We start from the raw sequence: 11,256 nt of genomic DNA on the forward strand, positions 1-11,256 counted from the left end.
TTTGCTTTGCATTTCCTTAATGATTAGTGATGTTGAACATCTTATCATGTGCCTATTGGCCATTTGGATATCTTCTTTGGAGAAATGTCTACTCAGCCCTTTGCTCATTTTTTAAATTGGGTTATTTCCTATTTTTGTTGTTGAATTGGGTTGAATTGTAGGAATTCTTTATTCTTTATTCTGGATATTAACTACTTACCAGATATATGATTTTCAAATATTTTCTGCCCTTCTATGGGTTGCCTTTTCTATAGTGAACATGAGCTTTTTTGTGTGTACTGAGTATCTCCTTTTTAGAGAACCACCATACATATGGCTCAGCCTTAGCCGATCATATTCCATCCTATTTGCTATAATTTATCTGCCTGAGGATGGATATAGGACCCAAGCTGTGCCTATAAAAACTCACCCCAAGATTTTTCTCTAAAGATGTTGTGAGATGCATGTGTTTCTGGGATCATAAGCTCTAGGCTGGGCTCATTGGCCTAGAACACCAGAACCATGCTTCCCACTGTATTGAGAGAGATCCAGAATATGAAGCCAACACAGTGGCAAACAGAGCTGAGAGATGGAGCCCTGATGATCTGTCGAAGCATTTAGTTTTAGCATATAAGGAGCCAGAACTTCTGCTCAACAACCATAGCTGGCTTAGTTTTATAAGCCAAAGCTCTTCTTTTCTTTTTGTTTCTTTTTGTTCTTCTTTAAACTTGTTTGACTTTGGTCTCTGTCACTTGTAGTCAAGAGAGTGTGCACTAATAACCAACCGGAAATGGTGACTTCTGGAGCAAACAGCCCAAAAGCATGCCCTCCATTGATGTTTTGGAGAATAAAGGAGGTTAGAGTGGATCACTCAAAGTATATAAGTGGTTTTGGGACTCCTGATTCTCTAGGTCTTCTCCTCTTTCCAGTTACACAGTGGCCAACAGATCTGGGTTCAGCAAGGGATGGAAGGGAAGAACTGTTTATTTTGAAGAAAGGGGCCCAAAATATCCCATAGTAGATTAAAATGGTTGCTTTCAATTATTACTCCCAATTACAGTGCTCTGGATAAACCCTGATACCTTACTTTATGTCACCCTACAAATTGACATACACACTGAGAACCTAGATATCTAGGCCAAGAATCTCGGTGCTCCATCTGTTTCCCCCCTCTTTCCCCATCACTGTGACTGCATTACCTAATCATCTATAAAATGCAGTTTAGAACTAACTTAGCCCATCAGATGCTAGATCCTGTGACTCTTTCATTTTTCTTTCTTTGGAAAAAAATGTGGCCTATCACCCTGACTGATTACTGTCCCACCCATAGGCATACAATGGGTTCAATGAACAGGGTACTGCTGAGTCACATAAAGGCGCCAACATTCTGTATGACCAAATTTAGCATGGTGGTTAAGACTATAGGTTTCTTCATTTTTCCTATTTCTCATATAACTGCAAAGCACACTTACGTTGTTTTTTGACCAACCAGAACCATTTTTTTTAACAGTTGAATGATAAGCCCTAAAGGTAGGAGTTTCTATTAAAACGACTGACAGAACCTTAGTACCAGAAAACACATCATGCTAAAGAAACAGCAAATCATGGGCTTGACAGTAATGAGGTTGTTGTTGTTTTCCTGGGCAGTAATTTAAGCTCATAGGTACTTACTCCCTTAACATGAAGTCGAGGGATAAGATGCCTTCCTAGCCTGAAATCTCCTTCTTTAACTAATGACAGAATTATATATAATTAATGAGTGCATTTTTTGCATTTTGTTAAAAAAATGGTCTAGCAGAGTTTCCTTCTAAACACTTAGTTCTGATCGGGTTTATTAACTACAAAATGTGAGCTCTTTGCCAACTCTGACCATTAAGTGTTCTATCCTGAGGTTGCCTCACTGTTCACAGGAAAATAAGAAGAGAAATATCTTTAAAAAAGACAATCCCATCCCGAGAAAACTTTCCAGTTGCTTTCTCTCCTTGGGATTTTTTTTTTTTAATTAAAACAAACCAAAGTGAAATAAAACAAATTAATATAAAATGATCTGTAATAGTGGAGGCAAGTGGAATTAAAGTACATTTTCCATTCAAAACAATGTCTAAATAAACGTCTAAATTCATCAGCCTTTCACTGCCTAATAATGTGACATGTTTACAATGTTGAAGGAAATCAGGTGTTTTCATGGTAAATGAAAATAAAATTTATGTGCTGTTATTACCATATTCTTTGCCTGGTGTTTCTCACTCTATTCATCATTAAAGGCTGCTCAATAAATACTGGGCAAACTGCAATCGGGGAAGTTATGCAGCAATAACTCAGAATCAGCTATAAATAACCACCCACCAGAGCCTTGGGAAGAGTCAAGAGCTTGAGGGGGATTGTTTGCTCCCCAGTTGCTAAATTGTGAAAAAGAGACTTGTTGGTCTATTTTCTCTTCATATTTGATACACTAGAAGCAAAGCTTGGACACTTGCACTCTAGCCTAAGAGAAGGTCTTTATCTATCATCATGTGAGCTGAGGCAGGCAGTAGATTAAATGGTGTGATTTCAGACGCTAAACCTTCCTTAACTCCATCAGAAAAGCTGATAAAGAAAGAAAGGCTCATCTACCCTGTGTATTAGTTAGCTGTTGCTGTGTAACAAATTACTCCAAAACTTAGCAACTAAAAGCATTACACATTTATTACCTCATGTAGTGTTGGAGCGTCAGTAATCTAGGAACAGGATAGCTGAGTGGTTCTGGCTTAGGGTTGCTCACAAGTTTACAGTGAAGTTGTCAGGACTAGTCATTTCAAAGCTCAACTGGCTGGAGAATCTTCTTTCAAGCTCACTTAAATGATCATTAACCAGAATCAGTTCTTTCGTGGCTGTTGTCTTCAGGCTTCAGTTCCTTGCCACATGGACCTCACCGTAAGACTAGTCACAATATGGCAGCTTGCTTGCCTCATAGTGAGAGATCCAAGAGGAAGAGACTGGTTGAGCTAGCAAGACCATGCCCCAAGTGGAAACTGCAGTATTTTATACTAATCTCAGAAGTGGCATACCTTTTACCATGTGTTATTAATCACACAGATCAACCATGAGACAATGTGGGAGGACACTACACAGGGTGTCAATACCAGGAAGTGAGGATCACTGGGGGGCCCTCTTGAATCCTGGCCACCTCACTCTTGGATGAAGATGTCATTGATATTTAAGAACAGGCTAAAAAGTGAAATAAATCAGCGTAGTCAATTCAAAAGAGCACAGTTTAGAGTAAGACATACCTGATTACAAATCCTAGAGTGCTTCTTGCTACTTTATGGTAATTACGTACCTCCCTGAGCCTTCAACTTCCCATCTCTAATCCTTAAACAACTCATATCATACAGTTGTTGTGACAGTTAAATGATACAGATATTTAAAGAGCTTTCCTGTGGAGCTTCCTCTAAAGGAAGCTAACAACAAAAAAAAAATTATTTTTTTCATAAGGTAGAGAAAGAAACTCAAAGATGGCATGCCAAAGTATCTGAAAGATACAGTGTCCTCAAGCATGGACTGCCACAGGTGATTTGAGGGTGTTGATAATGTTCCAGAAAGAGTAAGGCTTGTAGTACTCAAAACTAAGGTAGTGCTTCTAATCACTATATTGGCCAGGGTTTCCCAGGAGTGTTGTCTGGTCACTTTCCAAGCTTTTATTAAGCACCCATGCTCCAGGCACAGCTTGGAGCTAGGGTTACAGAAACAAATAAGACTTAGTTCCTGACACCAGATAGGCAACAAGATGATTCTAACCTTAGGTGGAAGTTTGAAGAAAGCAAGTGTGTTCAGAGGAAGAGGGCCTGACTGCCTGGGAAAGAATAGACAGGAGGGGGTGACACAGCTCCCAGAATTCCTCCTGGAGTGAGTTGCCAGATTTAGCAAATATAAATGCAGGGGGACACTCAGCTAAATTTGAATTTAAGAGAGAAAAACATAATATTTTAGTATAAATGTATTGCAAATATTTCATTATTTGTTCTTTCTCTAAAATTCCAATTTAGCTGGGTGTCCTGTATTTTTTATCTAGCAGCCATATCCTAAAGAGAACAATGAATTTGCATGGAGCAGTGGAGGTTGAGCATAGGGAAGAAGGCAGCAGGATGAATAGGAAGGATTTTGGAGTCCAAGATAAGGAGTTTGAACTTCACCAATATTAGACATGTGCTGGAGAGCTAGTGGGTTTTCAGCTAGGGAATGACATGATCAGATTTGTTTGTAGGTAAGACCACGCTGGTGGCCGTGTGGTAAATAGAAGGGCATGGTAGGGACCAGAGGCTGAGTCCAAAGCAAATTTAGTAGAGCAAGAGAGGCAGCTGTAGTCATTTCTGAGGGCAGGAATTGGTGGTGGAGCATCTAGTCATTAGGACACACATTTTAAAGGGTGTAAGAAATTTTTCAAAACCTTAACTGTACATTTGAACTACATAGGCTTAAAAAAATACACTAAATTGCCTCTCCCGTTGATTCTAATTTAAATGATGTGGGACCTAGATACGTTTTTTTAAAGATTTTATTTATTTATTTATTTGACAAAGAGAGACACAGTGAGAGCAGGAACACAGGCAGGGGGAGTGAGAGAGGGAAAAGCAGGCTTCCCACAGAGCAGGGAGCCCACCCTGGGGCTCGATCCCAGGACCCTGGGATCATGACCTGAGCCAAAGGCAAATGCTTAACGACTGAGCCACCCAGGCGCCCTAGACAATTGACTTTTCCCAAGAATCCTTAGCAGCAGAAACCCTTCAGTTTCTATAAAGTGCAATTCAGTTCACAAACAACTTCACAAAAGCCATATATGCCAGTATATTCTAGCTTATTTCCTTCTCGCTCAAGGTATGCCCCCTTTCTTTGCCCCTCAAGAAGTGGGTTCCCTAAGGTCAAGAGTTGTAATATTTGTGCCTGCCTGAATAAGAAAGGAATGAATGATTTGAACACACAAGATTGTAATTAGTCCAGGAAAACCAAGAGGTTGCATATCAGACCATGGGTTGACCAGATGTTTTCATGTTTAATCAAGCCTGAAATCTAATTTAAATTAGATTTATCTTTTGTCTTCTTCTTCCCTTTGTCATTAGAATTTCTTTCTTTGGAGACTTTTTTTTTCTCTGTGATATCTACACAGGAAGAAGCTGAGGGTAGTAGCTTGAAATATGAAGTGACAATCATTGTGAAAATGTCTTAGTGGTTTAGTATTGGCAAAGAACTGATCACAAGAACTCTGCTCTTTCAATCTGATTTTAGTGAAAACAGGAAACTAAAATAGTCTGTATCAAATAGAAGTTGATACAAAAATGATGTTTAGAAACTTTTGGACTGATAGGAAAAATTTAAAAAAATATATGTTTAGAAAGACCAGTATGGGATGATAGGAAAAGCACTGGATTAAGAATCAAGAGACTTGTTTCCTGATTTTAGATTTTAGTTTTTGTTTTTGTTTTTGAGAGAGAGAGAGGGAGGTATGGGAAGGGGCAGAAGGAGAGACTCTTAAGCAGGCTCCACGCCCAGCGAAGAACCCAACACGGGACTCGATATCACGACCCTGAGATCATGACCTGAGCCGAAATCAAGAGTGGGACGCTTAACCGACTGACCCACCCAGGTGCCCCTAGTTTTTTTTTATTGAGATATCATTGACATATAATATTATGTTAGTTTCAGGTGTACAGAATAATGATTTGTTATTTGTATGTATTGTGAAATAATCACCACAATAAGTCTAGTTAACATTCATCACCACACAGTTACAATTTTTTTTTCTTGTGATGAGAACTTTTAAGATCTACTCTCTTAGCAACTTTCAAATATTCAAGACAGTACTGTTAACTATAGTCATTATGCTGTACATTACATCCCAGACTTATTTATTTTATACCTGGAAATTTGTAGCTTTTGCACTTTCACCCGGTGCATTTTGCCCACCGCTCACTCCTCACCTCTGGCAACCACTAATTGTTCTCTATAACTGTGAGTTCAACTTTTTGTTGGTTTTACTTTAGATTTCACATATAAGTGAGATTATACAGTGTTTGTCTTTCTCTGTCTGACTTATTTCACTTACCATAATACCCTCAAGTTTCATCAAAAATTATTTTATTCTCTACTCTGTTTTTCAGGAACCCTTATAAAAGTGAAATGAGGGGATTGGAGATTATTGGTTCCAACATTTCTTCCTATTTGGGGATTCTGAGTATTTATAGTTGAGGGGAACTTGGAAATGAGCATAATAAGATGAATATGTTACCTCTGTTTGCATTTAAGAAATATTTTGGCATCTGGTGTTAAAATCTTACTGATTTATTTATTCAGTGAAAACTTACTGAGTACCCATTATGTGTCAAGGCCTTAACAAGGCACTGGGCCAAAATAGCAAAGGAGGGAGGTCTGATCCCCAAGGGTGTTCAGAGACTGGGGAAGGACATGGTTAGCAGCACGGACAACTACATTGCCTGGGATAAGTGCATTATATAAGGGGGCTCTATGGCATGGTATCTGGAGTTGAATGTTATTTTCAGTTTAATAATTTTTGAAGCAGAGCCCTTTTTCAGCTGTATTCAACAAAAAATTAAAACAGCTTCCAAATCTTACATCACAATATAAACAATGTAGCGGATTCCAGAAAATGCAGGCCTTCTGTTGATTCGGTGCAGAGAAGGCATATGTACTAAGACATCTGTTTAGACATCCACTTAGCAAGCATTCTGTCAGCCTGTCAGGACCAGCACCACGGCTGAAACACATATAGCCCCAGACATCAGCTGTAAGGGAACCAAATGGTGCCTTACCAAAAATTACCTTAGAATTCAAAGTATCTAAACAGTTTGACAGGCGCAACCAATAATTTACAAAGAAAACCCACAGCACACATACATAGCCCCTAAGCTCAGTGAGGAACCATTCTGGATTTCAACTGTCTCATTTCAGTATTGGATTTGAAATCTTCTTCATAGAGTGAGACAATGCATCACACCATGAAAATAAGCAAGATGAAAAGATATGTTAGGTGTTAGCCAAATTATGGAAGATTAATTGCTAAGATCACACAAATTCAAATACTTGGCAATATTGGAAATCTTTGATTGTTGTATTTTTTTTTAAAGATTTTATTTATTTATTTATTTATCAGAGAGCGAGCGAGAGAGAAACAGCATGAGAGAGGAGAGGGTCAGAGGGAGAAGCAGGCTCCCCGCTGAGCCGGGAGCCCGATGTGGGACTCGATCCCAGGACCCTGGGATCATGACCTAAGCCGAAGGCAGTCGCTTAACCAACTGAGCCACCCAGGTGCCCTGATTGTTGTATTTTGCAATTGTTATGAGAAGTTTGAAAATAGAGATGCTTTTTATTTTTAGATTTTCAGAGTAGCAATGCAGTGAAATGGATGATTTGGCCATTACTGCATCAGTTTCCTACCTATTAAGAATAATTAAAGAAAAACTAAAGAAGAGCTTGAGAGTTCTAGAGCTTTGCTAACCAGTTAAAGCCTAGAAAGTAGTTTTAGACGTGTTTAATCAATAAATTTCAGTTAAAAGGCAAATGCAAGCAAACACCAGAGCTGATTTTCAACTTGCCTAATTAGTTAAAGCTGATTTTTCCAGGAACACATCTCTGAAAACCAACCAATCGGTGGCAGCCTTACATTTTCAAAGCCAGTCGATGGGTGGCACACACACTGGTGAACAAGCTTGTAAAGCTGAAATCTACCCACTCCAGCCTCTGTCACCAACACAAAACCCTGCTTCCAAGACTATGGCCACGTCCTCTTGCCTTGGTGATCAACACCACCCAAAACACGTTCTTCCCCAAACCCTCTGTAAGATCTTTCTTTGCTCAGTAAGACTAGATAAATTCTCCCTTACTTAAGCAAGCGATTAATTCAACTTTGTGTTTTGGGATCTAATGTATTGGCCTCTTTCTTTTTCTACACTATGTACACATTATTTGAGATTGTAAGATGAATCTTGAAATTTATTTATCACTTCATGCAGACTTGTTTTTCTACATACTGACTTATTATCTTAGAACATTTTCTTCACAAAACATTCTTTATTAAGTATTGATTCAGACCCTATGTAAATTCTGTCTGCTTCTTTACAAGTTTGTCTTCACTAACAAATTCTGCACTTAATCTTCCATAATTCCACTTGGATTCTCTATCTTTATTTATGCTGTAACAGTCTAACTTGTTCCCCAAACTACAAACCTTGGACTTCGAATTGCCCCCATGCTCTGCCTTCCCTCTCTGGGCTTATCCATACCATTTCTTAAATGTTCTTTAAATCTCTGTCCACACCTCACCCCTTTGGCCACATCCCTAACTGAAGATTTCAACTCCTTTTTGCCAAGATGATTAACAGTGTTAAACTGTCACCTGACTGCTCCCCACCATTCTAATACATCCCTTGTGAGCCAGCTCACTGGGGGTAATAAAAAGCAGAATTCAGCTTGTCTCTCTCCTCTTTGAAAGCCTGTTTACAAGACTCCAGGATCTCTTAAGAGATCGGGGGGCGGGTGGGAGCTCTTTAGCCTGACACTGCAGCATCAACCACTGCATTCACCCTCCTCTCAGCCCGTTCTCAGTCTGGGTTTCACATGGATCTCATTTGCTCTTCTTACACACCTTGTACTCTCATTGCTCAGACTAATTAATTCCTCTTCTTAAAACTCCTTTTTGTCTTCTGAACATGATAATATCCCTGTCTCAAGTCGGCAAAATCCCGCTCAGACTGAAATCATCTCTCTGTGCGTTACAATCCATTCTGCTAGTAGAGCATAGAGTTCAGTGCATTCATGCTCATGGTACAGTATTTTACTCCCCTTCTAGAAGCAGCTTAAGACAAAGGCAAAATTTTATTCCTCTTTGGGTTCTATTGGTCAGGACAAAGGATAATATTGAGTGAGATTCTGGGAAATGTTAGTTAAAAACGATTTCATTGGTATATGGGCTAGTTTCTTACTGCACACTTTAATGTGTTTATAGGACTTGCAGAATTTCCCTACTGAAAACTCTTCATCCTGTTAATCCACTTGACCTTGACCTCTCAGCACTGCCTATATTAAGGTCTGTAAATTTCTGTGAGCAAATGTTATTCTCTGGTTTCGTTTTTCTCTCTGCTGGGCTCTCACTGAGCTATTTTTATGAGAGAATGCCAAGGCATTCCAGAATGAATGTTTGCATGTGTTTCCGGAGGAATGTTTCTTGGACTTTCCTGTCTTCACTGGCATTTTAAAGGAATGACTTCTTAGATGGCAACAGAACAGGATGATTGCAGTATGTTTGCCTTGGCAATTGCTAGCAATGCGTTGGCAGACAGATTCCACGCCTCCTCATTTGGGAGGTGGCAGTTTAAAGAAACCTTTATTGAGCTCTTACTATAGGGCAGGTACTAGGCTAGATGATAAGGATACAAAGACAACTAAAACACGCATCCACCCTAAAAAAAAAGTTTGCGCTCTACTAATGAATGTATACAGGCAAATAGTAAAGACACTTTCAAAGAAGAGCTGGTGTGCAGGCCTGAAGAGTGTGTTCAGGAAGCACAGAGAAGGACTGAGTAGGACTTCCCTAGGAGGTGACATCTGAGCCTATAAGCATATGCATATGAGCCTGTGTCCACATACATGCTGTCTGGAAACACACCCACAGAAGGGCCCCGGCGAATCTAATGATGCTTTCCCACTAGGAAATCTTAGAAAGCTCTTTCAAGTTAATAATTTTAATTTATTTTAAAATTTTGTTTACACGGGCCCTTCAAACGCACACTGCTTTTTTGTTTGCTGATTGTTGGCTTGGCTTTGCCAATTCCATACCTACAAGGTACTAAGCTAGCATACTTTTCTTGGTTTCGTCAAACTAAGGGCTTACGTAATATAAATACGTTGCAGAGACAAACATCGGGAACCATATTGAGGTCACACTTCTAAGAACCTCCAGGTTCTTAACCTGGACAAGGGGTGGGGTCCTGACAACAGGCCAGTAAACACAGTGAGATTGAATAAGTCCCCTGCATTGTGTAAACATGCCAGCACGTTCTCCAGCCATGGCAGCCCTTTGAACTGATGTCGCTTGCTGACTGCCTTTGTGTCCACTTGACTTTTACATGCCCGACGCACAGGATCAGCGCGGAGTGCTCTAATCCCTCCTGCTGAGCTCAGGCCATTAAATACTCGCCCTACATTTTACAGCTTCAACCCTGTGGCAGGGGAGCTGACCCCAGCTCTGTGCCCGGCACCCAGCAAAACAGGGATTAATAAACTCCGCCCCAGTGTAGCCAAGGGCTCTACAGCTGCTCCTTGCAATTAGACTTGTCATCATTCTCTCAAGAAGCCCCTGTTGATTTCTAAATCCTAATTGGCAGGAGACACCTGTTTCCCAATGGGAAGGATGGGAGGGGGCCATTCACTTGCAGCAGACACAGTGGAGAGGCTGGGAGGCTAGATGAACGTGTGCAAATACTTTTACCTCAAGTCTGTTTGCTTCCATTTCGAATTTTGCTTTTTTTTTTTTCTTTCTTTCTCTTTCGTCTTCCCTCCCGGCCCCCCAACCAACAACAGCATGTCCACAGTCAGGCTAGTCCTTGGGAGTAAGTAAGCATTTGGCTCTGAATCTTTTTTTTTTGAGCAAGAACTTACCACTGGTTTCTCCCTCAGGAGTCCCCCTTACCATCCGGCAGCCCCATCTTGGCATGAGTCCTTTTTCGTGGCTCCTTTTTTTTTGCCAGGCTCCTGGTGGCCATTCATTCTGCCGTTAAGGTATTTATTGACTGCCTGCAAGCTGCTTAAGCTCTGTAAACTCTTTGTGCTTATAAGGAGTGTTAAGTATATTTTTAGTTCCTGTCTTCACTGAGCTTTCATTCTAGAAGGGAGGCCTTAGAACTGCGTGTCATAACACATGTGAAATATTCTTTTTCAATTAACATATTTAAGGCAGTGTCCACGAGTAGAAAGGCAAAATGACAAAGACGCTCAGGACGGACTTCCTAGGGGCTTGGGCATTTTGATTTCCGCCAAAACTTAATCACCTTAGAGTTTCTGCTTGGATCTAAAGCTTGAAGTTGTCCAAATGGTAGCAGATGATGTCTGATGGAGTTGACCAAGGCCATTTCTCTTCATTGAGACCACTGGATGTTTTCGAATTAAGTATTGTTATTATTTAGTAGGTTCTGCTCTTTAGGGCAAATACGTAGCGATGGGAGAATAAAATCACGGGATAGGAAGTAGAGGAGGCTGTGAATCAGTGCAAACGGAGAAGCGCTGGAATCA

This window comes from Leptonychotes weddellii, chromosome 8 (assembly GCF_054177405.1).
Source record: "Leptonychotes weddellii isolate Sample4059 chromosome 8, ASM5417740v2, whole genome shotgun sequence".
Lineage (NCBI taxonomy): Eukaryota > Metazoa > Chordata > Mammalia > Carnivora > Phocidae > Leptonychotes > Leptonychotes weddellii.